Genomic DNA, 25,981 nt, shown 5'->3' on the forward strand with positions numbered 1-25,981 from the left:
AGTAGCTTTTCCATTTAAGATTTCCCCAAATCTTTAGTTCCAAGGACGCAGTCCATAATAGGTAGGCTATCGTTATATCGGGATAAGAGGTTTTCCCTCTTTTAAGATGGCCGCCGGCTTACACTGCAGTGAGTGAGGTTTTCCCACTACCTCGTCAGTTTCTATATACTGATGCAGCTAGTTAGAAATACACGGCGGCTCCGTACAGCTTTGGAGTTGCGCAGTAGCGAGACGAGCGCAGGAGCTGATCTGGGGAGCACCAAGATTAACACAGTAAGGCGAGAGGGTGCGCGTCGATAATGTCCCATGGTGACCATAATTGTCCTTACGCATAATCTTCGCGCACCGCAGGAGTTTCCAAGTCGAGGGGCACTTAACACGTTGTCTACGCGTGTCTTGTTCCCCATTCACAGGCGGAGCAAGGAACGCTAACCCGGCCGTTGTGAAGAAGCCAACAGCCCAGTATCACGCAGCACAGTGGAGCCACGAACGGCATGCTTTATCCTTCATGCGAGCCCAAATCACATAGAAGACCGCTCTTAAAATAAAGGTCAGTTTCGCACGTTGCTCTGCACATTAGCCCACTCGGGTGGTGGTGAGGCAAGCGCCATTTGAATCAGGCATGGTCGATTTCTCTGCAGTAAATTGGTCAACCATTTTGGGGCAGGATCACTAGTACAAGGTGTTTTCTACTTCCTACAGCCGTTTGTCACCAGTTCAAAAGTCTTATTCCCTGTCTAGTGGTTCTTTCACTCTATGGGTTGACGCTGCTCGAGTACATTTCGTTTAAGGCTATAGTTGGGCACCCAGCCACTATTTAGCCCCTTATTACTGTTTTGCTAGGCTCACAACTACATTCAGTATTAGCCATTTGCTGATCATGCTCTAAATATTGCCCCTTGTTCCATACCTTTCTTTTTAGAAAGAAAAGTTCTTCCACTGAAATAGTTCGCGTAAACTACCCCTGCTACTACTGATAAGTGAGCAGTAAGGTAAGCCCTCATTTTAGCGTCAAGTTAGAAACCTGATACTATTCACAGTGTTGGTTAGGAGGGATTCAACTGATTTGGCCTGTTGTTTCTGTTTCCGTCCATTAGGTTGCTCCTTCATGATCAAAAGAAGGCACCTTTTATGAACTGCTCTCCTCGTTTGGCTCCAAGTGTTGCTGATTGTATACTACACATTATCTAGTCATTGACATGCTATTTGATGTTTTTTACATCGTCCCCTGAAGAATTTCCCACCACTTGTCTTCTTTAAGATTAATGGGAATGAAACATGTCAGGCTTTTGTTTTAATTGTGAGATTGTTGTCACAAATTGAACAAGGCATTTACAGCTACGTCATACTGAGAACCTAAATAAGTGTTTCAGTGTAGAAACGTTTTTCTTACAATTGCACATATTGTTTTCATGTCACACAGTTGTTTTGGTATACATTGTTGAGTTTTATTTTTTCTTTTTATTAGCTTTCATTGCCACTTATTTGTTTTTGTAGATTTGGTTGTTTTTCAATTGTTACTGCACACCCAAAGAATTTTTTTCTTTTGTTGGTGTATTATTGTGTTTTGTCTATATATTAGAAGGTCTGACGGCTTTTCTACCGTCCTTTTTAAAAAAAAATCTTTTTAACAAAAAGAATGTTGTTTCTTAATAAACTGTTTTTTAACCTAATTACATGCATTAAATAAAAAAATATATATATTTTTCCAATTTGTTCTCAGCATCAGTTGTTGCCATAGAGGAGCCTATTTCATAGTGTTTCCCCAGGGATGAATATAGATCCTTAAGGGTGATTCTCTGAGAGGTGTTGAGACTATTCTGTTTTGACTTATTTTTTTGTATAGGGCACCGTCTTGAGCCTCTCTAGTTCAAAAATACGCTAGTCCTCTGAATGTTTTCCACCCTCCTCACCTGACCATGACCTCAGACCCTGAGTTAGAGTTTTCTGGGATCCTGCAACTACTACTGGGTGTTCATCCAAGGGATATGCCACCATCCCATATGCCCAACCAACTGTTGACCTCACCAAAGGATATCCACCTACCTAGAGGAACAACCACCAGCTCTGCAGACCATTTGTATAATCCTTGGGAGTCCTTTGGTGAGTGGTGGACTGACCAATGTCATCAGGCCTTCGAGGAGCTCAAGCAGGCCCACACCAAAGCATCAATCCTGGCCTCCGTGAATCCTCAGTTGCCTTACATCTTGCACATGTACCCGAGCCTGGAGGGATTGGGAGCTGTCCTTTACCAGGAGACCAACTGCGAGATGAGAGAGGTCGCTTTTGCCAGATAAGGACTGAACTTAACAGAAAAGAACTACCGAGTCCACAAGTTTGAATTTCTGGCATTGAAGTGAGCCATTACAGAGAAGTTCCACTATAACCCCTACAGCGCCAGTTTAACGATGAGGATGGACAATAACCCCAACGTGTGCATTGAGGTCAGAGAAGCGGAATCCCGCTAGACACTGAAGGCTCACTGCTTTGTCCACATGCAATTTGAACTTACAATGATGACCTGGGTGCACTAACATTGATGCCCTCTCTCAGAGGCCTCATGTTCCGTCTGACGATACAGATGGATCCACCTTGTGGAAAGAGTTGTCTTCAGCAGGGATCAGAGCTACTTGTCTGTCTCCTACTGACTAGCAGCCTGGCAGAGTCAGGGACATGGACGGTATCAACCAAAAATATAATAAATAAAAAACCGAATGGTTGAAATGTTCAGATTTCAGCTGTACCAAAATTACATACAGCCGAAAATGCAGAACATTTCATCCATTCGGTTTCATTATAGCGAACAAGGGAAGTAGGAGATAAAGGGTTGTCCCCCACACCCTTTTTTTCTATAATGGAATCAAGGGTGGCGGCAGAGAGCCCCGCATCCAAAAGAAGAAAACTTTGAAAAAAAAGAAAAAAAAGGACCCGAACGCCAGTTCACATACACGGAAGAGAAGGGAACTGGCACTGCTGAGACTTGGCTGCACACAGCGAGGTATGCCACCAAAAGGTAAATAAGGGGGTGGGGGCGGCGGTGTGTAGGAAGGCCATGTAGTACTGGGGTGCTTATTTTGAATATGAACATTTAGAATGCAAGATTATCATCTTCGTAATGTTCGTATTGGAAATAATCACGTACATTCGATATGGACTGCTTAAGATCCCGAGCTGAGGCAGTGGCAGCCGTTTACGGCAACATCATCACCCTGAAGGTATCTGAGTTTCTACGGTTGACGCAAGAAGAGATCTGTTTGTCCCAGATACTGGTTACTGCCATTGTTCTGTTCCTGAAAGCCAAGACCACGGGAGTGGATGTGGCCAGAGATGTTTGCTGAGACCCAGAATAGGCTGCAATGCTGAGGGAGTGGAAGACGCTCATGTAAATGTGTGGAGTCCTCCATAAGGAAAGCAAAGTAGGAAACTGACTTACATTGATTGGTGCTGCCATAGCAATTCACCAAGCTGTATTATATGTGTTCCATGACCAGCATGAACATCTTGGCAGTGACCAAACCTTTGAGTTGGTCTGCTTCAGGTTTTTCTGACCCAAATTATCAGCTGACATATTATTGGCAGCACTGTGCCTGATGTGTCACCAGGAAGACTGCAGCATATCTACAGACCTGACATACTCTGGACCCATGGACCTAGTCTACATGAACCTCCTTACTTTAGAGATTGAATGGTGAGATGTGCAGAACAACCTCATGTTGACAGACCACTTTATTCGGATGCCGGCTGCCTGTAGACCTGTGTTTTGGAGTGTCCGTAGATGGAGCAGGGTGTGAGAAATACACAAGTTATGGGAAGCAGATCACATATCATCTAGAGGCCGCCCATCAGCTCACCCAGGCTGCTTCGGAGAAGACTGTGCAAGGTAACCAACACTGGTAAAACACAATGGCCAAGTTCCATGCTCTTCAACCTGACAATCATGTATTGATCCGCAGCTAGGAAAGGGAGGACAGAACAAACGCGGTGACAATTGGGAGTCATAACCATTCATAAGAGCATCAATTAAGAGAGCTCCCTATCTACCAACTGAAAGAGTAGAGGCGGCCATGTAACATCAAGACCTTGCACTGGAACCATCTGCTCCCTGTCGGGTGCTGAGGTCAAGTTAGTACCAGCAGTGACATAAAAGGCATCGGCCAAGAGGCGACTCTGGGCTGACAAGCCCATAGAGGAAGAACCTGTGTCGGTTCAATCCACAGAAGCTCTTCAAGCTAATGAGACCTTCAAAGGCCAACCAGAAGCTAATGAAGAAACTGAGGGTTACCAATTAGGTGTCTACCATGACCCTTTTATTGATCAGACACTAGTGTTGGTTCCTACACCCAGGGGTCCACTTTCCACCTGATTCCCTAACCAGAAGGTGTTCCTCCTGAAAGGTATCCTGATCTTGGTCCCATCATCCTTGCTATGCTAGACATGGCAGAGGAACCTTTACCCGTTCCTCCACTGGTAGATAGGGACACTGACTTTTGACAGGGTGGACCATCGGGTCAGTGGGAAACCCTAGATGATGACCAGCAAGACCTATGATGAAACTAACATATGCATTAACAACAATTTACCATTCCTCCTTCTTTCTTTGGAGCAGGTTCTTTGAAGGTGCCTGAAATTCAGGGTAGTGGGTGGTAGTTTGCAAATTGAAATCATGGTTAGATCGATTTATTGATCATATCAAGCCTATTCTCTTCTCTAGGTCAAGGATAGTTCAAATGGGGGGGGGGAGGTGAGCATGTAGCCCCCTACCTGGGGAGAGAGGAAAAGAGTGAAAGATCTGCCACCATGGGAGCTGAGCAGGGATACTCTTCAAAGTAAAAAACAAATAGACCTGTGGGATCAGCGCGAGTGGAGCACTGTTGAGTACATTTGAAAAATCCAATGCTGCACACCTCAGTGCTATCCCAAATACGTTGTTGATCCAGCTTGGATTGATACGGTCCCCGTTGCCATGAGTGCCAACACACTGAACATGACCACGGCAGGCCCAGGCTCATTTTCTTTGCACTTTCTGTTGGACTGGTAGTGCTGCACCTTCACCAACACTGCCTGGGCAGATTTGTTGTACTTGGGGCTCGCCATGAGATGGAGGAAAGCGCTGTGTGATTGGTGCTGGGCCTACTCACAGCACAAGGTGTGCCCTGTTGACTTACCAGGCCGCTGCTGGCAGATGCAGAAAGGGTCAACTGACTTTCCTGGTGTCCCTCTGCTTCAGCAATCAACGTCGGGCACTCCTGACATATGTGACCCGGACAGGAAATCCCTGCCTGGGAGCCCCACTTTTCTGATATTGTGCTGAGATGCCCCTGGAATAGGCAGACTGGCTTAAAAGGACTCTGGCCGCCCTCTACACATCTGGCTACTTCGTTTGACTCGCCGATTCAAGGCAGCAGTTGGATGAACATCCATCAAACTTCACGATCACGTGAACAACTCGGTCCCATTTCAAGATGGCCTCCGAGAATGGGCAAGTCGACCCATTTCAAGATGTCTTCCAGAGTCACATGAAGTATCCACATTGGTACGCGTTGACGTGACGCGTTGACGTGACATAACTAACACGTCGTGATCCTTTAAAAACATGTAGTGCGAATCTAAATCATCTTGCAACAGATTCATGCAGCGGTTAAGACCCTTTTCCTTCCAGCTAATTAGCCACTCATGAGTCAACTTATCCAGTACTCTGGAATATTCATTCCAATCCTTCTTCAGCTCCTGCTGAAGGCAGGGTAACCCTGTCTTTGTCCCACACCCTGTACTCTTTTATTCTGACCATAAATGCTCTGTGAAGTTAACAGAGGAGTTCCATTCATACTACTGATGGTTCGGGCAGGAAGAGCTACAATAAGGTATGTGCATGAGAAAAAGGAATTATATATAGAATAATGATGTCTCTATACTGATCTTGGTTCTTCTCTGTTCTCCCTGCTGCTCCTGTCCTATGAACCTGGGGCACATCGTAAGCCGGTTATGTCTAGGGATGAGAGACCCCTTCTTTCGGGTATTATTCTGTCCGGAGGGTTTTTCTTCCTTGGGAAATGGAGGGCAGTACTTCTGTGACTCCCAGGAGGTATCTGCATCACATCTGGATCTACAGGATCTGACACAGCTGCCCTGCCAGCACTGCCAGCACCAGCTAAAAGCACCTGTCAAGATCATCTGCTGCATATAGGGCCTTTAAACAGCCCGAGCCAGGCTGTTTTGCAAGAAAGGATTATATTAACAAATAATATGCACACAAAGTACACTTTTTAAGAATTTAGTGCAGCTTCTTATGAGTGGGTATAGTGTGTGTTACCCCGTTTTTATACAAAAGCTAGAAAACTGTGGGTGTACTGGGGTGGAATGACAAAATCAATATATATTCCAACTAATAACACCAGCATTCCTTTGTCTGCCTTTCCTTGTGTCATGTATATTTTTTCTAACTAGTGTATCTGTCTAGGCGTTTGAGGACTTCTTATACCTATATCCTTTCCTGACTTTCCTTTCCCTAGTATGGTGCACCTAGGCAAAAGTAGAAAATAAGGTAAGTACCGAAGGCAGATAAGAGGCGGGTTGAGTATTTATGTTATAAAAATATGTCTCCCACGAAGCGCGTATAAATCTGCTCTCCCCAGTACACATAGTATAACATGAAAGGTTTAATACATGTAATACAGTTTTTATATTACTGTGTTCAATAATATATCGGAAGCATGCTGTCCCCATTCAGACAAAGATTGTTTGAGATTAGTAAAAACCGAGAACTAAACATATTGCCCTGTAATGCAAACCGAAACAGATCTAAGTAACCATAGTGAAAGAATGAAACCATTCATCAGCTTTGTTTCATATGGTATTGTGGTGGGTCGGAAGAAGTAAGTGGACACGTAAAGGACGTTTTTACAGGTGTTTATTATAAAAATAAAGATAAGGCCTATCTTTCCCTATTGCTACAGGTTTACCCAGTGCTTTAAGTGGGCCGGGGCCTGCCGGGGCCGGGCCCCGGCAGTCTCCGAAAAGAGGGGCTGAGCCGGGGCCCTGCCGGGGCCCCCCGACCTCATCACGCCATGGCAGGACGCATTATCCCGCCGCGGCCGCAGCCGCGACGGGAGATGCGCCCACCACTTTAACGTCAGGCAAGCTGACAGAAGTGCCAGCCAGGCACACCGTGCTGTGCCTGGCTGGCACTTCCGTCAGTCACTGTAACTTTCTCTGATGACCCCTCATCTGAGGGGCCATCAGAGGAAGCTAGAGTCCTTTAGCTTTCCCTCGCCAGGTCACTGACCCTCAACGAACCCGCGGGCTCCATGATCAAATATACAGATTAGATCACGGAGCCCGCGGGTTCGCAGAGGGTGAAAGACGCCTCAGGGTCTGTGATCTCTGCTCAGAGCAGAGATCACTGAGCTCGAGGCGCCTTTCTCCTTTGGCAAGGCTTTATAAAAGATGCCTTCAACTGTGTACGTTTAAGCCATCTTTTATAAACGTAGAAATATTTCTATGTTTATAACAGACTGCTTGAATCGTACACAATTCAAGGCATCTTTTATAAAGCTTTGTCGACGGACAAAGCCACCTTGGGTTCTGTCCGTCCTCAACGCTTTATAAAAAATGCCTACTTTTCAAGCCGTCTTTTATAAACATAGACATATGTTACAAATGTCTATGTTTATAAAAGGCAGCTTGAAAAGTACACAGACCATAGTAAGGTAAGCACACAAGTGTGCGTAATTTACTATGCTTTGTGCACTTACAAGCCACCTTTTATAAACATAGAAATATGTAACATTGCTATGTATATAAAAGAAGGCTTGAAAAGTCACAAACCATAGTAGTACGCAAACAAATATATAAATCCTCAAATACATTTATATATTTGTTTGAGCACCTTACCATGATTTGTGCACTTTTAGGCCACTCCCACAATGGAAGCCACGCCCCCAAACGAGGGCCCCCCCTCAATTTCTTACCCCACTTAAAGCACTGGGTTTACCCCTGCCTATATAAATAACTAAAGGTGCTTGTAATTCGTCAGAATGTCCAAAATGAATATGTCAACAGATCAAAACTGGTTCTAACTGACCCTATGTGAGAAACCTGAAGGTGTCTCACTCATTAGTCCCCCGAGATCTGGCCAGGACACGACCATCGCTTTTGGATCAATTTCTGGGCGTGGACCAGTGTGGGTGAATCACCTGGGTGAGGGGTTTTCGGGGAGTGGGAGTTGTACACTGCATGGTGAGATGCACTATCCCCATCCCTGTAACAGCTTTACCCCATCCTACCAGGTTGGATACTTAGGAACTCAACCCCACCACCGCCTCTTTCACAACACAAACACTTTCTCACGGATAACTAGCTATGAGAGAAAACGGACTAACACCTGAGCTGTATATCTGACATGTCCCAATACAATGGTCAGGCAGGGTCAGCCAATTACAGTCCATCCTGCACAACTGACTTCCATTACACTTCCCTAAATGGATAAAAGGTGGAGCACTAGAGCACACTCTGAGCAAAGCAAAGCACACAAGGAAACAGAACATCCAAGATGGCAGACGAGGAGAAAGACGGCAAAACCTTTTCGCCAAGGAACCATTTTTTCAAGAAAACTCAATAATAGAAAGCGCATGACCAGGAAACCAAGCTGAAGAATCCTGCAATGTGTGTCGGAGGTACCCAGGGCCCTCCCGCGTCGCTAATGTAGGCAGGGAGAATCATCTGCTGCAGTTATACTGTCCTTGGCTCCCACAACAAAGCAGCACCAGTGAAATCAACATAGCCAGTGAGTTGGGGAGGTCGATACCAGACCGGTCTGTGTTGAAGCCAAGGTTGCAAGTGGCAACATTGTATGATGAGTGCTGAAGCGAACACTGCGTGAAACTCATGTGATAACCAACGCAAGTAAAATTGAACAACAGATGAGTGATTGAACTTTCAAACCAAGATATGATACCTTTGACAGAGTGGTCCCGTCATGAATAGTAAGCCCTGATGGTCACTGTGGCAGAGGTGGCGAAGAATAGGGGTGGTGTCTAGAATTCCCTCCAAGGTGGCACCTGGCAGCTGCTGCTACGTTACAGTCTTCTGTGATTCGTGCCAGCCCCAGGCTCTGCCTCCTGAAGCTGCAAGGATTCATCTGGCTGCACGACTGGAGAAGCTTGCGTAGCTACTCTCCATGGCCTGCGCTCTTTGTGTTCGCGATCTAGGTTTTAATCATTCCGTGCTTTATTGTGTGTTTGCTATCTATCTGAATATCTATTTCCCTTTTGTAGGAAAAACTCACCCGCGCTAACTTTCTCTGTTATTCTCTTTTCCCAGCTGCGAACTTCCATTCCCCACTCGCCTGCACAAGACATTTCCACTCGCAGTGGTTCTGTGAGATTGGCTCTCTGATCTTTACTAAGATCCAGGAATTCAGAAGCCGATGCAAGGCTATCCCTTGCACTACACAGACGTCATTAACGACGGGTAGGTAACCGCCTGCGACACTCAGAAGCCCTGCTTCCTTCCACACAACTTTATTCCTGATCCCTCATCTCTCAGGACCTGTAATCTGCACGGTGGTAGTGCACTACACCATTTATACGGAAATCTACAGTCAACATTCTTTTCGCCACTAAACAGCATCCAGGTAATAATAATAATAATAATTATAATTTAGCATTTATATAACCCTCAGGTCTCTGAGCGCTGCTTATTAATACCCACGGTATGTGGTGCTCATTTATCGACCTCGGAAGGATGAAAGGCTGAGTTTGGCCCTGCCGGGATTCAAACCTGCGTAAGCAGGCTCTGCACGGATGTCAAAGCGAGTGCTCTACTCGCTGTGCTATTGGACCGGCAGGTACATACTTTGCCAACTTTTTAATCTCTGCAGATCTTTCTTTGTCTTTCTCTATCATTAATCTGTGTTTCATATATCTTAGTGCATACCACAGAGGCGGATTCCTGACAGACGCCTTTGATTGATTGATTGATTGATTGATTGATATTTTATTTCTATCGTGCTCGTACACAAGTGTTTCAGAGCGTGACAAGGCAAGGGAGGGAACAGAGGAGAACAAAACAGCGATCTTACTAGGCCCAGTGACATTGAGAACGCGCAATTGCATGGGAGAGGGGGGAGGGGAAATGTGCATGGTAGGGGGAAGAGGTGGAAAGTGCGAAGCAGAGGAGAAACAGATAAATTACAATAAATAAATAATAAAGGCAACAAACAGTGGTAATGCAGCCAGCAATTTGCAAGTGCTAGGTTTAAGGCAGCAGACAGGGTAGGTCTGATAATAAGTGCGGGAAGAAAAAGGGGGGGCTGTATGGGTACAGATACAGACCCCAGTGCAAGGGGTGGCCTGGAGGCAGTGCGGGAGGGTGGCAGGGTGAGCAGGTACCTGGGCCCAAAAGACAGAGGGTGGCCAGGTGCACGGTGCCAAGAGAGAACAGATCAGCAGGGGAGAGGGGAAGCAAAGGCAGAAGAAAAGAGGAAGGTCTTGAGGTGTTTCCGGAACCGGAGATGGTTCTCCTCAAGTTTTTGAGTGGCAGGGAGGCTGTTCCAGAGGGAGGCCCCAGCCGAAGACAGAGATCTTTGGAACCAAGATCTCTTGAGCACCTGAGACCATCTATATCCATGAAAGATTGAAGCCCACAGGGTTATCTTCCCCAGAGGGTTTCCCTGGAAGCCCTGTCTTTTCTTTATTATTTACCTAACCAGAGGGGACAGGCCGACTAGGGGAATTTTCATTACCATTGCCTGCTGCATCCCATTCAGGTAATTCTTTTACTATTATCAGTTGACTACAGAAGTCATTGGTCGTTACAGGTCTGGTACCACATTCATGCTCATTCTAAGGTCTCTGTAAGGTATTCAACTGAGAAGTGGCAAAAGTGAAAGAGTGGCAAAGGATTGTGAATCTAAGTGGTCCTGCAACGGGTCAAGCTAAATCCTGTGCACAGTCGAAAATCTTTTATGTTGATACAGTAAAGATAGCTGATGACAAAGTAGATAAAGTTGTTCCGAGCCCAAATGAGGGAGATCAATTGAAAGATTTGTGTTAAAGCAAGTTTGTCTTAAAGTGAATTAAAATTAGTCCAAGCCCGCTGGACGGAGACTGATTGAACATAGTGTTGAAATGCATTGGAGCCTGGCTGAGGGGGGTCGGGGGTGAACCGTGAATCACCTGAGAAATTGGATACATGTAAATCCTACGAGCATTGTGTTAAAGGGGATCTGAGCCTGGCTGAGGGGGATCCGAGGTGAATAATGAATTACCTGAGAAATTGAATTAGTGTGAAATCCTAAGAGGAAAGGAAATTATTATTTGTTTGTCGCATTAGGCCCTCTGAAAGAAGTGACTTTGAAAGGTAAAGAGACTTGGGCACAGAAGGCCCTGATGCTAATATTTGAACTACACCCTTGTGCTGAAGAAGCCAGATACTCTGCCAAGCTCGATTGTGCCGCCTTGTCCCGTGCTGAAAACCTGGGAAGGGAATATCCTGACATATCATTTCTTGAATACTTCTTTATTTTACATAACATTATTTCCCACACTATTTGTATTTAGAGGTAAGGATTGGCAATATGTTTTATAGTATAGGCCCTTTTATTTTGACAAGACACAACAAGGGCTGTGTTATTATTGTTTGATTGTAATAGCTTGCAACCCTTTTTGAAGTTCAATAAACACTCTTGAACTGTGCTCACTTGTGTCTGTCTTACTGTTGATACCATGCCTTCCTTACACCTACCACTACTTTAACTGACTTAAATTATACTAGGAGAATATCTCCCCTCTCTGGGTATTCTCCTATGGCAAAGTCTCTTCTTCATTCAAAAGTTATCTTCAGTAATCTATCTTCAAATAGTCTCTTGCCACCTTCTGGGCAAGGTCTTGTAATTCTTTTACAAAGTACTTGAGTTGGGCTCCCGTCTTGGGACAGTTTTCCCAAGTTATTTTTATCAATCGTTCTTGTACTTTGATCCAAGCTTATATGCCTTTCTGCTTCTTGTAACCCAGGCATTTTTAGGTTTGGTATTGTGACAAATGCAAGGATGTCTTCCCTTCTCCTAAAACCATGGCAATATCAGAGCTTCATCAACCTCCTACCCTCCCCAGAGATCTGTAAAACTCTATCAACCGATGTATCCGTGTAAGTTAGACCCTTTCACCACTTTACATAGTACTGGGATGGGGAACAATAGGGGCTGCACACTTGACTTAAACTCTGACTCCACTGGGAAGAAAGAGAGCGTGACTGAGCATATGGAGAATGATGATATCAATACTAGGATGAGGAAGATGTGCAGAGTTATGAAGATCAACCTGCAGGACCAAGGTGAACGGTCCAGACTATCACATATCATCAATTTCAATAGGACAATAAAAAGGGAAGAAGGACTGCATATGGGAGTCAGTACTCCCCAGAGGAACCGCAGGAGCCAGCGATATGCAGCAGGGAGACAGCAAGAGCTCCAGGTTGCAAGGTGGAATTCTGAAGCCGATCCCGAGAAGGAGAACAAAATGACAAGTGGGCGAACAAAGTCAGAAGCAGATGGAGATTAGCAACGTATACCCCAACAACCGGGTCTGCAACCCACTTATAGAGACTTTACAAAATAAAGTCACATATGGTAATACTTGGCAGGCAAGTGAACCGAGTTTCCCAGAAAGAATATGTAGAAAACAGGTGAGTCTGGGACTTGCACCCACAAGTCAGGTATCTGTCTTCATAAATCACACTGGCTGGTGAAGGATAAACTAGGGTCACCTCGTTTGAAGGAAAATTACCCAACAGTACTTCTTGGCAGGCGAGTAAAAGAAGTCTACTTAAAAAGATATACATGAAGCAGGTGAGTTGAAGACTTGCATTCACACATCAGTTCTTCATATTTATAGTCCCAGTACCTGGGTGAAGAGTGAAACCATTGACTAGGCAGAAGAGAAAAGGGAAGCAACCATTACCTCTATAAAAAGGAAGAAGGAAACTAGGGGAAGGGAAGCATACCCTCAGAGGATTTTGTCTACAGGGAAGTAGTTCAAAGAATATGAGAGTCACAGTACCTGGGAGAAACATAAAACAGATTGCTGTGAAAGAAGAAGAAGGAAAAGGAAACACTTCATCTAAGCTTTTCTAAACTGACAAGCAAAGGTAAAGAAGGAACATACTTTCTTGACAATCAGAAGTATGTTTTGTAGATCAATTTGGAACTTTATTGTTAAAAGTAAATCAACAACCTTTTTGAAGGGACGGTTGTCCACTTCAACTGGAGACCTGCTTTGTGGATCATTGAAAGTCTATTGGAACTTTGTTTGTGCACTTTATGGAACTTTGTGTTGGGAGTTACAGACTTTGTAGAAGAACATCCTTTCACTTTAGTTTAAGTTCTTAGTGTGAGGGCTAGAAGTAGGTTTTGGTTACGACGGTGGACAGATATTATTCAGACAAACTGAAAGACTCCTTAGACTATTATTTTGAGGCAGGGAAACCCCTGTTAGTGTCAGGGAAAGAAAGGCATTTCCCCACCCATCTTTTTGTGTTAAATAAAAGTCTATAACCAAAACTATTCCACCAGTGTCTCAATCTCTGACTTCTACACCCTAACAGTATCCATTGTAGGGACTTGACATCCCCCCTCTCCTGGGGCTGTTTAGTTAGATTATCTCTCCACTTTTTGCTTCAATTGACTTCCCTTTCCATTCCTATTTATAAACGTTTCCCTCATACCAGGGTGTTTGTGTCAACTTCTTAATACCTCCTCTTCCAGAATGATTCGTTATTCTATTTACCACAGTCACACAGTTCCACTTAAAAGGCTTTGTTTTTAGTATCTCGTCACTTTCACTGGGATGAGTTTCTCCTGATCCATAACGATGCCCTGGTGATCTCCCGTTCTCCCATTCTCCCTGTTACCTCTGTATCTTCAGGGGAACGCTATCAGGCTTGGCACTCGCTCAGGTTCTCTCCCTCTTCTACGGGTTTCATGCTTTTTGTTGTCGGTGACCCGCCCTTCGCCCTCTCTCTCATTGTGACTGGGTCTGGATGCAGGTCGCAGGGTGTTTCGTGGACTCTCTAAGTGGGTGGGTTGGGTGCTGTTTGAAGGGTGCATGGTCCACCAAGAAGTCGTCATGGTCACACCACCATCGGGATAACCATCCCCTTCTCATTGGGTCCCTTCTATTTAGGAACACCTGGTCTCCAGCTTCTTAGGACTCTTCTGAAAGTCGCAGGCTCAGCGGCTCTCCTGGGCTCTGCCTCCTCCAGGCTTCACGTCGTGAGGCATCTTCTTCCCCTGAATACACACTTCTCTCTGCCTCAGTGCTTTGCCTCTCCTTGGCGTGCTCTCCTTGTTCAGCCTCTTTGTCTCTGTTAAATGCATGTCTCTTCTTAAAGAGACTGATCCACCACCTTGGTCATAATGGGGTGTCTTAGTTTTGCCTTCAGCCAAGTCCCTGGATCATATAATGCTCTTTATAGCTGATCGTCCCACATATGCTACCATGGTGGATTGTCTAGAGAGTTCCTCACAGGAGTACTTGTCCCCTACGAGGTAGTCTCTCCCAGTGAAGTCTCACTTTCCCAGCCCCCTAGGGAGGGTCTTGCGGAGCGGGCTCACCTCCCTAGCCTCAAAGGGGAGGCTCCACCTTGCGGATTAGGGGCTAATACCCTTTATTCATCACAGTATGCACATTCATGCACCCCTCCCCTTTCTAATCAGCCAGAATGTCCACCTCTTGGACAATGGCCACCACCCATTTCCTATTCACTCCCGTTATGGCAGCCATTCTACGTAATCACTCTTCCATTACTGGTACTTCACTGCCAATTGTCCTTTGGTACATGGTAGCCTTGTATTGGCACTACCTCAAGCCCTTCCGTTCAAGCTGTTGCTGAATGGCAGCCCTTTCCCTTATCAGGGACATGAGCTGTGGCCAATTGCTTTGCATGGAGAAATGGAGAGAGGGAATAGAGGAAGAGGCCCAAGGACCACAGACACCAAAATAAACATAGTGCTAATTTTAGAAACTGATAGTAGCATGAGGCGTTGAAGTGTCAGCTACCATTCACTCACGGGTGACAGCTTGGAGATCCTGGTTTTGGAAGTATTGCCTTTAGTGAAAATAAACATTTAGAAAAATTCAAACTGTTAAAAACAAAAAATAAAAAATAATAGCTTGACCTATTTTACCACATTGGACAGCTGTGTTTTTAAGATAATGAGGGCTTGAACCACTGAACTACTTGGGGGTCGATTCATGGAATTAATGTGCGCCGAAAATTCCCACGCAGAGGTGCCAAAACGTGCGATTCGCAGTAAAAGTGCAAAAATCGCAGTGCAAGTGCGAAAATCGCAGGGAAACCAGCGCACATCGATTCATGGAAGTCCGTGCGCGAGAAAAACATTGGATGTGCGCTGAAAATGTGCGCCGCGCACGCCGGCGCACAGGTCATCCAAGAGCGTGCGCCACCGCCACTGCGAAATCGCACATAGCGCGGCGCACATCACAAAAGTAGGCGGAACACGGGGCGTAACACTCGGAATGGGGAACAACGCGTGAAAATATGGGCGTCATGGGGGAAGTACAGGAGGCAAGTGCGCAGAACGCCCACACGCTCGCCTACAACCCGTATTCATGGAATCGAATAGGGCAAACCAGCGCACGGTCAAAGACGCGCACAGGGCCAAACAAGTACGCTACAAGAAAGCAGGCGGTAGCGTCCCTGCGCCTGAAAGAAATGTGCGCCAAAATGTGCGCTAACAAAAAGCACCCATATACAGCCATGATGAATGGTCCATACAGTGGCCCTCTACGACAAATGAGGTGCAAAGGGGTACCGACAAACACGGATACCCGCTGTGTGAAAAATAGCATGTGCGTGTGTTCCTGGGTGTGCGGGAAGTTCCACACGCGATTGGCCTTTGTACGTGTACTTCGGGGTGCGCGGGAAGTCCCACACGCGATTAGCCTGGGTACGTGTACTACGGGGTGCGCGGGAAGCTCCACACGCGATTAGCCTGGGTACGTGTGTTTCGGGGTGCGCGGGAAGTTCCACACGCGATTGGCCTGGGTACGTGTATTCCGAGGTGCGCGGGAAGATTCACACGCGATTTCAGCAGGGTACGTGTATTTCGGTGGTGCCGGGGAATGCTACACGTGATTTGGCCGTGTGGTCCTCCCAGGTGTTCCCCCAGCAGTGCAGGGCACCCTCCACCAGGCCCCCACTCATGTCTCCCATCACCCCCACCCCCCAGCAGTGCAGGGCACCCTCCACCATGCCCCCACTCATGTCCAACTCATGTCTCCCTGCACCCCCACCCCCCAGCAGTGCAGGGCACCCTCCACCAGGCCCCCACTCATGTCTCCCATCACCCCCACCCCCCAGCATCCAGGGGCACCCTCCACCAGGCCCCCACTCATGTCTCCCATCACCCCCACCCCCCAGCAGTGCAGGGGCAGCCTCCACCAGGCCCCCACTCATGTCCCCCTGCACCCCCACCCCCCAGCAGTGCAGGGGCAGCCTCCACCAGGCCCCCACTCATGTCTCCCATCACCCCCACCCCCCAGCAGTGCAGGGGCAGCCTCGACCAGGCCCCCACTCATGTCCCCCTGCACCCCCACCCCCCAGCAGTGCAGGGGCAGCCTCCACCAGGCCCCCACTCATGTGTACCACCCCCCCACCCCCCAGCATCCAGGGGCACCCTCCATCAGGCCCCCACTCATGTCTACCATCACCCCCACCCCCCAGCAGTGCAGGGGCAGCCTCCACCAGGCCCCCACTCATGTCCCCCTGCACCCCCACCCCCCAGCAGTGCAGGGGCAACCTCCACCAGGCCCCCACTCATGTCTACCACCCCCCCACCCCCCAGCATCCAGGGGCACCCTCCACCAGGCCCCCACTCATGTCTACCATCACCCCCACCCCCCAGCAGTGCAGGGGCAGCCTCCACCAGGCCCCCACTCATGTCCCCCTGCACCCCCACCCCCCAGCAGTGCAGGGGCAGCCTCCACCAGGCCCCCACTCATGTCTACCATCACCCCCACCCTCCAGCAGTGCAGGGGCAGCCTCCACCAGGCCCCCACTCATGTCCCCCTGCACCCCCACCCCCCAGCATCCAGGGGCAGCCTCCACCAGGCCCCCACTCATGTCTCCCACCACCCCCACCCCCAGCAGTGCAGGGGCACCCTCCACCAGGCCCCCACTCATGTCCACCTCATGTCTCCCTGCACCCCCACCCCCCAGCAGTGCAGGGCACCCTCCACCAGGCCCCCACTCATGTCTCCCATCACCTCCACCCCCCAGCAGTGCAGGGGCAGCCTCCACCAGGCCCCCACTCATGTCTCCCATCACCCCCACCCCCACCCCCCAGCAGTGCAGGGCACCCTCCACCATGCCCCCACTCATGTCCAACTCATGTCTCCCTGCACCCCCACCCCCCAGCAGTGCAGGGCACCCTCCACCAGGCCTCCACTCATGTCACCCATCACCCCACCCCCCAGCATCCAGGGGCACCCTCCACCAGGCCCCCACTCATGTCTACCACCACCCCCACCCCCCAGCATCCAGGGGCACCCTCCACCAGGCCCCCACTCATGTCTCCCATCACCCCCATCCCCCAGGAGTGCAGGGAACCCTCCACCAGGCCCCCACTCATGTCCAACTCATGTCTCCCTGCACCCACACCCCCCAGCATCCAGGGGCACCCTCCACCAGGCCCCCACTCATGTCTACCATCACCCCCACCCCCCAGCATCCAGGGGCACCCTCCACCAGGCCCCCACTCATGTCTCCCATCACCCCCACCCCCCAGCATCCAGGGGCACCCTCCACCAGGCCCCCACTCATGTCTCCCACCACCCCCACCCCCCAGCATCCAGGGGCACCCTCCACCAGGCCCCCACTCATGTCTCCCACCACCCCCACCCCCAGCAGTGCGATTTGCCTGGGTACGTGTATTCCTGGGGTGCGCGGGTAGTCGCCCATGCGATACCATCAGGGTACGTGTATCATGTGTCCGCGTGAACTTCCACACGCGATACCAGCAGGCTACGTGTATTACGGGGTTCGCGGGAAGTTCCACACGTGATTGCCCTGGGTACGTGTATTTCGGGGTGCGCGTGAACTTCCACACGCAACTGGGCCTGTGAGAGTGGGGTACGTGTATTCCAGGGGTGGGCGGGAATATTTATTCGCGACTGGGCCTGGGAGAGCGTGTTACGTGTATTCCTGGGGTGGGTGGGAAGATTCACACGTTCGCCTACAACGCGCCGAAAAATAAATGGTCCAATCCTGAAACGCGTACGCCAGCATGAAGCAGGCGTACATCGACCCGCGCAGCATAAAAGTGCGCGCAAACAACAAACAAGCTCAGACGCCAGGATGAATATACCGTCCCTAGCAGCAGTGGCCGTGGGTTACCAAAGGAGGAGGAGGAGGATAGTGAGGGCCTGAATTTTCACTCCCAGAACCAGCCTTTTTGGGATGCCTGATGACCAGGTGTATGGGAGGTACAGGTTTCCACCACACATAATACTGGACCTGGTCAGTGAGTGGGAGGATGACCTCACATCACCCACCCTGTGCTCCAAAGCACTCAGCCCCCTGGAGAAGGTCCTCAATGTACTGCACTTCTTGGCCACAGGATCGTTTCAGCGGACAAGTGCTATAGTGGGTGGGGTGTCACAGGCCACGCAGTCACGCTGCCTACACCAGGTCTTGAACATCATCACTGCACGCCCATCAGTCCGTAGGCACATATACCTGCCCAGGACACCTGCAGAAAGGCAGGCTGCCGCCCTGAATTTCTACGGTGTGGCACAATTCCCCAAAGTGCTAAGTGCCATTGACTGCACCCATGTGGCACTACGTCCCCCCAGGGCATCTGAGCACATCTATAGGAACCGCAAGCACTGGCATTCCATCAACGTGCAGGTAGTATGTAATGCCAAGGGAATCATCACCTCAGTATATGCCAACTATCCAGGGTCCACCCACGACAGCTTCATTTACCGAATGTCTACCCTAAGCCGGGACCTAGAAGCTGGGCGGCATGGCGATACATGGCTGCTTGGTGAGTATGAATGCCACTGCACATGCATGCATGTCAGATGCAGAGTTATGTCACTACCCCACTAATGATACCCATCACCTCCTCACCAGGGGACAGTGCCTACCGTCTGAGCACCCACATGATGACGCCAATTCGGAACCCCATCACGCCTCCCGAGGTAAAATACAACACAGCCCATATTGCAACCCGGGGCATAGTGGAGCGCACATTCGGAATGCTCAAGTCACGCTTTCGCTCCCTTGACCATTCTGGCGGGCAGCTGTTATATGCGCCCCCAGTAGTGTGCAGGATCATAGTGGCAGCATGTGTCCTGCACAATGTTGCAACACACCGGGGCCTGGCTGTGGACATGGTGGTGCCCGCTCATCCCCAACCACATGCACGCCCGCTGCGCATGGGAGGGGAAAGCGCACGGGGTGAGGCAGCCCGTACGCAGCTGGTGGCTAATTACTTCACATAGAAATCACACCCCTGTGGAGTGCACACAGCCCTGGCACATACCATCTGATAAGCAATGATGACTCGACCTGACAATTATGACGAACAAAGGGACAGTCAACTGTCAGAACCATAGCAGCCTGAGATTGTTCATGTGGAAGTGTCACAATGGTTGCATCCCTACCTACACAAACAACACCAATGCAGTGTCATCAAAAGACACACTTCCATGCTGCAGAAATGAATACCCACTTGCAAAATACGACATGAGAACAGTGCCATGTCACCCAACCCCTCCCCGGCACGGCCACACAACACACCATGGCATGTCATGCAATGTGAGAGCAAACAAATTAATACCCACAACATGCCCCAAGTGTCACCAACTAGAGTGTCCCTAATGGAAACTGGCCACACATGAAATGCTCACAGTAATGCAGGACCTACAACACACATTACCAAATACTTACCAAGAATACCAATCACCTACACAACCTCCAACCTACCTTAAACATGACATTACAGCCTTACTACCTGATAATGCCAGCACTTCGAACACTTCCAAGTATACAGTTTTAGCCCCACGCAAGAGTGTAGGTGCACTGCTTACAACATGGACTCCAGTTCCAAGGTAGACCGCCTTGTGAAGACATGAGAAATGGACCTGCAAATTAGAAGGATGAGATGGATGCAGAGGCACATATCAATACACCATGCAGTGTACAATACAACAACAATATGCACTATGAATGTATACACAGTATTGACTACAGACTGCCCACACATCAAATGGGAGTCCAACGTCACCATGTACGTCAATGTCACTTGGGCACACCCTTTGCAAGCCCATGGAAACGGGAAGCAGGAGGGGTGTGTGTCACACAAACCCAAGCATCTAAACCAAATTCATGACAAGTCTGCATGTGCCCAGCCACAATACAGCGTATGCCCACGGGAGCCACACAAGGCAACACACTGCCCAAAAAACTAAAATTAAAAAAAAAAAAAAATCAAAAATGGCCATTAATGGGCCCGGGGGGGTGGGGGAGGCCACCCAGGAGGTCCGAGGACAGGGTGCACACCAAGACCCACCTGTGTGGATCTTGCGAAAAAAAATCACCTCCATGGGCTCATGGCCTACACGGCTACCCTATTGTGGGAGAATCACTGCTGTCGCTCTCCTCATCCTCTGCAGCTGCATCAGGAGGTGGTGGCATTATGGGAGGCAGCCCACGCAAAGGCCTAGTCTGTTCCTCCATGGCAGCAAGCATGCGGGTGTGGTAGGTCTCGTTCTGGAGGATAATTGTGCGTAGGTCCCCATGCAACAACTCACGGGATGCCCGGACCTCCGCCCTAGTTTCCTGCATCTCAGCTGAGAGCGTACGTGTGAGACGCTCCAGCTGCTGTTCTGTCCTTCTGTTTGTTGAAGACTCAAGCTCAACAAGAGTCGTCCTGAGGTGAAGGAGTTCCACCCTGAGGGCTTCCTTGTGGCCCTGGGACTCTATGGAAATGGCTTCCCACAGAGTCGCCAGTGCCGCCCGCCTGTCCCTGTCGGACGCCAACATGTCCTCCCTGTGTGACTGGCAGATGGAGTCTGTTGTCTGCTGTAGTCGCTCCATCAGCCTTTCGTGGGGGGACAATGGAAGTGCCCACCCTATTCATGGCCTGAGCCATCATCTTTGATGATGCTGCCTGTTGGGTTGCCATACCGTATATGGATTGCTCCCATGCGGTATTGCCAGGTGGCGGACGGCCACCACGTTGGCGGGCACCACACCTGTCTGGGGCAAGGCGAACTGCGCCTTGCTGTGCCGGCACTGCCTGAGGCTGCAGGACTGCATTCCCCTTCTGATCTGCTGGCCCAGGAACAGGATCAGATGTTGTGGAGTGTGACCCTGCATCCGTAACCACCAAAGGCGTACCTGCCAACACTGACATCCCCATTGAGGGTTCTAACCCTGGTGCAGGTGGGTCGGACAGAACAGAATCCCTCCCAGGAACACTCACCTGCGACGGCACATAGGTCTCATCATCCGAATCGACACCTGAATACAGCTCGGGGGAGGTGCAGCCAGAGACATCCTTTGAGAGCACGACCTGCAGCAGTTGTGGGTTCTCACCCACCACCACACCATGTCCCTCACTGGTGGTCGGTCGGGCCTCAAAGCCCTCCTGGGTCTGCACCATCTCCACAACCCCAGCAGTATCAAGTGCGTCATCCCCTGCAAAGACATGAAAGAAAACAAATGGAAACAGGCATTAGCACTATGGCACACAATTAGGGCTGAGAGGCGACAGAAACAGTACTTGATTGACACATGTCCCACATGACTAAAACCCTCCCATGCATGCACCGTCACTGCGTGTGAAGGGTAGGCAGATGGCACACATTGATGACACCAAGATGGAAGATGAACACATTTGCTGCATGCTGCCTAGCAGTGGCATCACACATGGCCAGTGATGGGCAGGTCAAATACACATGCCATCACACAGATGGCATGTACCCTAGCCATAAAGTGAAGAGGGAGAGGAGGGCACCAATTATTCATTCAGTCCAGTTTGCTCATGAAATTGACTTTTTTAATTGAAATGGTTCAAATGTTTCACCTGGAGCTGCCAGTCCAAAATGGTCCTATAGCACAGGGACATGTCTGAACAAATCATGTCCAGGAAACAAAGCCAGTCCACTGTACCATAGCCATGTCAGACATGTGGCAATAGGACTGAGAAATGCCGAGTAAAAGTGGTGGTATGCAAACAGAGGAAAATAAGCAACAATGTTGTGGCAAGATTACACTTCAAGGGCAACTGGCGTGGTGTTGGGCTGGATGTCTAATGTTGGCAGAAGGGACACTGCTATACCCAAATGCTGGCGCGCAGAATGTATTGGATGAGGCACATGGGTGACCCACACCATTCAGGCACACACACCCTCACCTGGCACCCAAACAGAAGCCCTCACACACACACCATGCACATGGATGACACACACATGCATGTGCACTCACCGGACAATGCCTCGTAATCTGCCAGTTCTCCAACGCCTTGGATCTGTTCCTCCGTGACGTAGGTCCCAGCAACCTGCTCATGTGGAGTGAGTTCTATGTCATCTGCTTGAGACCCACCTCCAGTCACTAGAGTTGCAGCATGACTTGAGGCCAGCTTATTCTTTGCCCTGCGCTTCAGGTCATTCCAGCGCTTGTAGCATTCAGTAGCTGTGCGTCTCACGATTCCAAGGGCACTTATGTGGTCCGCAATGGTCTTCCAGTGTGCCTGACGTTGTGCAGGTGTGGTCTTGGATCCTGCAACAATCACCATTTCGCGGTCATGTGCGGACACATACTCTACAAGTGCATTCAGTTCGGCCTCATTGAAGCTGGGCTTCCTTGACGGGCCGGACTGTGTAGCCGTGTCTGGGGCATCAGCCTCTGCTGGACGAGCACTCTTCCTCTTCCGCTTGGAAGGTGGTGAGGATCCTGAGTGTCCTACGCCGCTCTGGACACTAGGGGCAGGAGCCCCGGTGGACTCTGTACTAGGAGTGTGGGATTGCACACTCAGCATGGGAGTTGGTGCAGGCATTAGCTCAAGTGTGATGGTGTCAGGGGGAATGTCAGCATGATGGACTTGGACCGACACTGTCCTGGCTGGGTGTGTGAGAGGTGGGGTGGATGGAGCCGCAGCTGCCCCTGCAGCCTCCCCAGCCTGCCTACGCGGGGCAGCAGATGACCTAGCTGCCCCTGATCCACGTGGCCTGATGACACCAACGTGCACCGGCGCACGTGGCCTAGACCTGCTGACCTGGAAGTCAGCCATGGAGTCACCCTGTGCCAGGTCTGGTTCCACAGTGGGCTGGTCCAACAAGGGCTGAGCATGGATGGTGTCAGCCACGTTACCCTCAACCAGGGGGGGGGCATGGGTGTCCCTGACTGGTCCTCCACACATGGGGGGCTAGGGGCACCCTGCAAGTCACGGCCACGTCCCCTACCGGATCCACCACGGCCACCACTTGGGGCTCGGCCACCTTTGCCACCCTTACGGCTTGTTCGCCTCCCAGCCATGGCACTGATGTTATTGTGCGTATGGGAGTCGATGTGAACTATTGTCCTGGGCAATTGGGGGTCAAAGGGGTTGGGTACCAGATGGTTATCGTACCCTAGTGCTCTAGCAAGGCTGTATGTCACCCCTGGGGAAAGATGACGGGTCACGCAACGCACAGGCACCCCAAAAAAGGGAAGTAAGGTGCACGTAACCCCTCCTAGACCACGTGTGTGGAAAAATAAACCTGCACTACGCTGTGGCACCCAGAAACACAAGAATGAACGTATGCGTGTCACACGCAGCCTAGAATGACCGCTGAAGGGGTATGCGACACACGGGGTAAGCACAGATGTTAAATACGTGTGCGACTCACTGTCTGCCAGGAACAAAAGTGTGAAAAATATGCACGTGTGCGTGTTGGCAACACCACCGCCAAAAGAAGAATTGTACGCTGTCTGAGGAGACAGGACAACAGTAGAAGGGAACGCTGTTTGAGGAAACAGGCCCAGGAAAAAGAGGAAAAGAGAAAAAGCTGTCAGAGGTAACAGGGAGTACGAACTTGAAACGCTGTGAAGTAAATCGCGTGTGAACCGACAAGAAGCACAGATTTCACCCACTCGCGCTCCAGGAAAAGCACGTACAAGGAAATGGCGTTCTACACGTACCTCTTATATACACGTCACAGACGCACATACGCGATGAGGCCATTTCCACCAATTACACGCTTTGACCCTCGGACGTGTATCTTTTTTTTTACACGCGCCACTCTATACGGCCATGCGCGTGACATCATAGCTGCGCATGGGGGCCTTTGGGCCAATGAAATCGCGTATGCGTGCAGATGCGCTTACGCGCTAAGGGCCTTTCCTTGAATTACACGCACACGTGCAGGATTTTCACGTGCCAAATCACTCCGTATCAAGCTGGCCACGCGTAAGCACACGGAAGACCAAGCTCCTGCCCAGAAAGCCGATTTACTGCCCCCCAGAGCCCCGAGCACGCTCCCACCTGCCATCTGCTGCTGCCTGACTGCCTGCTGCCCACGTGCCCTGCCATTTGCTGCCTGCACATCAGCCACGGGTGCTGTTGCTGTGACCACCCCTGCTGGAACCGAAGACTCCCGACTGGGATTCCATCGCTCCACAGCCCAGCCCCAGGACCCAGTTGCCCACCCACTCCTGCCTCTGGGGTTGTCATGTCGGGCACTGCAACATCTGGCACCACTGACAACCCCCGGCCAGACAGGCAGAGGGGCGGAAGTGTGCGCGCCGACAAGGAAGGACGGACTCGGATCTGGACGGACATCGTGACTGCCATCAACGCGGAGGGGGTGGCAGTCCGCGACTTCCAACATGTCAAGAAGCGCTGGGAGGACTTCAGGTCCAGGACCCTGAACAAGGCCCGGCGCCTCTTGAAGGCAGCGGATGCTAAGGGGCGCCGGGGCCACTTGTCCGAAGATCAGATGAGGGTCCTGGAACGCATATCCCCAGCGCTCCACGTCCAGGTCCTTGAGAGGCAGACCCGTCTGGAGTCGAGCGGTAAGTGTACATGCATCATGATTGTAAGCTGTGCGTGTGGTGATGTGCCAGTAGTGTGCCGGTTGCACATCTGTTTGTATGGGGCCGAGTATGGGTGGGTGTGTACAGGACCGTGAGGCTAACACATGCGAGGGCTGTCATGTGTGAGACATGGATGGTGCTTGTGTGTGTAGGCTTGCATGCCAAATGCAGTTGTGTGGGCACACATGTTTGGATGAATGTGTTTGTAAGTAGGCATGTTCGTGATGTCACGCATGTATGTTGTTTTCAGCTGCATGTATCAGCACTGTGTACATGTGCATGTGTGTGTATTTGACAAGGGTGCAGCAGTGATGCAACATGGATGCATGTGACAGCGGGATGTGTAAGCCTGATTGGCAGATGTGACATGGATGCCCATCGGAACACTGCGACAGTTGGCTGAGCTGAGGTGTAGACATGCATGCAAGTGTGGTGGTGTGCATGCATGTGTAGTGCACTCCCTGTGTTGCATGTGATGTCTGGCTCACCTTTGCCTGCTCATGCTGTTGTATGTGTATGGATGGTGCTGGCAGTTGTGATGTGGCTGTGGTATGGCTCATGTGTGCAAGTTGAAATGACATGTGTGTTGCCAATTGTGATGCCATGTCTGAGGTTTGCCAATGCCACTCATGTGCAACTGTCATGTGTGTATGTGTCCATTGTACAGTGCCCTGATGCCTGTGTTTTATTTCTCCCTGTCTGCAGCGTCAACTGATGAAGAGGGTGGAGAAGGTGCTGTGGAGCACAGCGGCGGGGATCGCACCCCCAGCCGGAGACGCAAGGCCCGGCTCCCCTCCCAGGTTGCGATCTCGTCGGGGAGTGAGGAGTCCGGTACCGCGTCCCAGGCCGCAGCTTCCGGGGGGAGGTCCAAGAGGCGGAG

This window comes from Ambystoma mexicanum, chromosome 1q (genome assembly GCF_040938575.1).
Source record: "Ambystoma mexicanum isolate Mex_15411 chromosome 1q, UKY_AmexF1_1, whole genome shotgun sequence".
Taxonomy (NCBI): Eukaryota; Metazoa; Chordata; class Amphibia; order Caudata; family Ambystomatidae; genus Ambystoma; species Ambystoma mexicanum.